Here is a 4429-nt window from a genome sequence, read left to right as displayed (position 1 = left end):
GGAAACAGACAGCAGCGGAAGAACAAAGATGGAAGCAGCTGTGATTTTTCTCATTCTGTTGAGTATTGCGCCAGGTGAGAGTTTGTGCACTGAGTAAAGATGAAGGAGGCTTGCAACAAGGCAGAATTCTGAAACTGGCTCTCATTCCTATTGTCTTCTTCTTTTTCAGGTACCTTTTCCGCTCCCCAGCTGACCCAAACTGGCCCAGCAATGGTGAAACCAGGAGGGTCCTTCAAACTGACCTGCATCATCTCCGGGGTCCAAGTCAGCGATAACTACTGGAACTGGATCCGACAGCTCCCAGGGAAACCCCTGGAGTGGCTGGGATTCATCCGGGCTACTGCACGTGGAGGAACCACGCAATACAATCCAGCATTCAGCAACCGGATCAGCATCACCAGGGATACGTCCAGGAATGAGGTCTATCTTCAACTGAGCTCCCTGACAACTGCAGACACCGCAACATATTATTGTGCAAGACGCACAGAGAAGTGAATCAACGGAGCATCCAGGCAAAAACCACCCTCAGACTCCTACATCCAGACACACGCAGCTGGGTCTTGGTCTCCGAAAACCACAGCCCACAAAGATCCACAGTTTGGTTAAAGCACAGGGCAAATGCACTTTTTCCTGAAAATGGGCCTTCCCAATATTCTTTGACCAAAAAAGTAACGCAGCTGTTCAGAAGCAGATCAAACGCCTTTAATATCCTATTGTTGGGGGAAGGCCGTTCCCTGATTGATATTTGTCTCTTTTATTTTACTATTATGATTGTATTTTATTATTCCTTTTCTTTACTTATTGTTTGTCTCTTTTACTTGGATCCCACAGCACCCTTTGCACTTGACCTGGGAAGCTGGGCAAATGTTTCTCCTTTTATCGACTGGTCCTTACGCCCTTTATTCAAATCCCTCCAGCAAGCTCCTCCCACTTAAACAGCAGCATCCTCTACAGCTCCAGGCCGTGACAGCATCCATTTCTTCTCTAGGAAACTGAGGCTCATTCCGCACATGCAGAATAATGCACTTTCAAACTGCTTTCAGTGCTCTTTGGAGCTGTGCGGAATAGCAAAATCCACTTGCAAACAGTTGTGAAAGTGGTTTGAAAATGCATTATTTTGCGTGTGCGGAAGGGGCCGAAGAGAGGGGTGAAGAAGAAATGCGGCCCATTGTGATTTTTCTCACCCTTTTTTTTAGTTGTATTGAATCGACATTTCAATGCCTCATAGCTTCTTGCCAGGATTCTCTATTTTTCATATGCTTTGAGCATCGAAGATTAGCACCACAACAATTAAAAAACAGAAATGACTGAAATAAAACAGGAAAGGGTGAACAGAGAAAAATGTACTGAGGAGGAAACTCTGGGAAGCAGAGGAGCATAGGAAACGTAGTAAATTGATAGGAATAAATTTAGGAATAGGAAAATAGGAAACGCACAGCAAATGAAGATGTTTTCAAAACGCTTCAGCCTTTAGAATCGTTTCAAAAAGGAGGAACTTAAAACATTTTGAGGCTGCACAAAAAAAACAGTTGGGGTAAAAACAATCCGGAACTCCATAGAAGAAACATTTTATTTCCTGCCTCAAAACGTTTGTGCCAGAAAGAGCCCCAGGAACACATCAAGACACACCTCCTTCCCCAATTGCTGGATGTTTTCAAAATGCAGCTAGCCTGCAATCAACCAGATCCGTCGTGATGCAAAATATATTATTTAAATATATAAATATTTGAAACGCTTTTGAAAAAAGGGGATTCTTGGAGGCCAAAAACTAGAAATATCCCCCTTGGAAAAAAACTCAAATCTATAAATGCGCTTTTTTAAAGTGATAAATGAATGGATCACTGACAAACTCTTCTGAGTGAAAGGATGGCGCAAGACAAAGGGGAAAGCGTTTTGTAAGCCCCTTTGAGACTCCTTATGACTGAGAAAAGCAGGATATAGATCCAAACTCATCTTCTTCAGCTCCTCAGAATTCCCCAGACCAATTCTGATTCGTGCAAGATGTCAATTGTTGGTGAGGACCAGAGAGGGGGGCAGGTTAAAAAGGGCAGCATTACGAAGGGAAAAACACTAACCCTCTTCTATTCCACTCTCCTAATTTGGGTTTGGTTCCTTTTCATTTTCATCCACACACTTCCAGGTTCTCCTCTATAATATCTGCAGCCGATCACTACACTTCCACTCACACCATTCTTGCTGCACCATCAGTCCAAGGTGAAAGATGGAAATTAACACTGACGCTGTCTTGGCTCGGGATGAAGTGTTTGGCTTTAAGGGGTTTCCTAAGGACCTCTTACCAAAGCGTAGCCAGGCAATATGCAAATTCTCTGACTGGCCTCCCAGTCAAATGCAAGCTCAGAGCCCCTGAGTCCCTGTTGTCTCTCCACCTCAAGGGAAAACCTGCATTTGATGTTCTGATCCCCTCTTAATATTCTCTCGAGGAGTTTAACATGGCTACTGGCCTCATTCCTCTGTTTCTCCTGACTCTCTTCCTAGGTTGGTATCTCCTCCCAGTTGATTCTACTAATCAGTCAGATGGAAATATCCTTGGTGGGGCCATTGGATTCTACACCTCGTACTGATTGTGAAAACTGCTCTTGTGTTTTGGGGAAAAGGGGGTGTGATTTTCAGAGAGGAGGTTTTTCAGGCATGGCTATGAATGTCTAACTGGAGTTTTCTTTGCCTCTTCCAGGACTTTCATCCCAGCTCCAGTTAAAGGAATCTGGGCCAGGAGTGGTCAGACCTGAGAGACCCTCGAGCTGACCTGTATGGTCACCGGGGGCTCCGTCACAAGCAGCGATTATTGGCACTGGGTTCGCCAGGCTCCTGGGAAAGGGCTGGTCTGGATGGGATACTGGACTGGGAGCACTAGCTACGCTCCAGCTTTCAGAGACCGAATCACCATCTCGGTGGATGCTTCACAAACAAAATATTTCCTGCGGCTGACCTCAGTGACGGCTGCCGATTCTGCCATGTATTACTGTGCAACAGACACAGTGGGGCAGACTCAACCAGGAGCCTGCACAAAAAAGGAGAAGTGGGCATTGACTTCTTTCCAATAAGGCCCTTCTCTTGCTGGAAATAGGCAAGGGGTTTCTCTCGGCCAGGCTGTCTTTGTTCACACAAGATCAAGAAAAGTGTCTTGCTGGTTTCTTTCTCCGTGATCTGGGTCCCAACGTGCATTTTCACAAGGTGCTCTCTCTGTCTCTCTCTGTCTCTCTGTTTCACACACGCACACACACAAAACACACACACATCCCCTCATGTAATTCTCAGAGTAACAAAACTGTCAGTTTACTTAGGTTGAGAAACTGTGACATGCTCAAGATCACTCAGGTCCATTCTGCAAAATATAAACAGGACGTTCTCTTTCCAGGCTCTGATCCTGGGTTCCTTTTCAGCCCCCACAAAGTACATAATTGTACTCAGCTGGTCCTGCTGATTCCAGCAATATATAGTTTTTCTCTTTAAAAAAATTCAATGTGCTGCCTATGTAGCTACACAGTTATGAATACAAATATCCGTGTCGCTCCACAGACGACGACGACGACGACGACGACGACGACGACGACGACGACGACGACGACGACGACGACGACGACAACAACAACAATAATAATAATAATAATAATAATAATAATAATAATTGTGTGTTGTCAAGAAGAGAAGAGTTTGGATTTATATCCCCCCTTTCTCTCCTGTAGGAGACTCAAAGGGGCTTACAATCTCCTTGCCCTTCCCCCCTCACAACAAACACCCCGTGAGGTAGGTGGGGCTGAGACAGCTCCGAGAAGCTGTGACTAGCCCAAGGTCACCCAGCTGGCGTGTGTGGGAGTGCCCAGGCTAATCTGAATTCCCCAGATAAGCCTCCACAGCTCAGGCGGCAGAGCTGGGAATCAAACCCGGTTCCTCCAGATTAGATACACGAGCTCTTAACCTCCTACGCCACTGATTGCCAAGTGACTCGTGGCAATCCTGGGACCATTGCCTTCCTCTGTACATCAATCCAGGTTCTTCTCGAGGGTCTCCCATCCAGGTACTGACAGGGCAACTGAGCTTAGCTTCGAAGCTTGGAGGAGCTTGGAGCTTTTCAGGCTACAGATACCAGTCAACCATCTGACCACCACATTGTGGACCAATTCTAGAAAGGTCTTCAAAGGGCAACGAGGATGACTGAGGGACTGGAGCACCTTCCCTATGAGGAGAGGCTGCAGCGTTTGGGACTCTTTAGTTTGGAGAGGAGACGTTTGAGGGGGGATATAATTGAAGTCTGTAAATTATGCATGGGGTAGAAAATGTTGACAGAGAGAAATTTTTCTCTCTTTCTCACAATACAAGAACCAGGGGCCATTCATTGAAAATGCTGGGGGGAAGAATTAGGACTAATAAAAGGAAACACTTCTTCACGCAACGTGTGATGGGTGTTTGG

General features: G+C 45.8%; 2 pseudogenes; both read left to right on the top strand.

Annotated features, from left to right (window-relative positions):
- LOC125444336 lies at positions 1-606 on the top strand (annotated as a pseudogene).
- Positions 607-2381: 1775 nt separating this feature from the next.
- On the top strand, positions 2382-3062 carry LOC125444335 (annotated as a pseudogene).
- The last annotated feature ends 1367 nt before the right edge of the window (positions 3063-4429 follow it).

Source organism: Sphaerodactylus townsendi, linkage group LG15, assembly GCF_021028975.2.
Source record: "Sphaerodactylus townsendi isolate TG3544 linkage group LG15, MPM_Stown_v2.3, whole genome shotgun sequence".
Lineage (NCBI taxonomy): Eukaryota > Metazoa > Chordata > Lepidosauria > Squamata > Sphaerodactylidae > Sphaerodactylus > Sphaerodactylus townsendi.
Note: the sequence above shows the minus strand (reverse complement) of the source record. Positions and strands in the feature narration are given on the sequence as shown.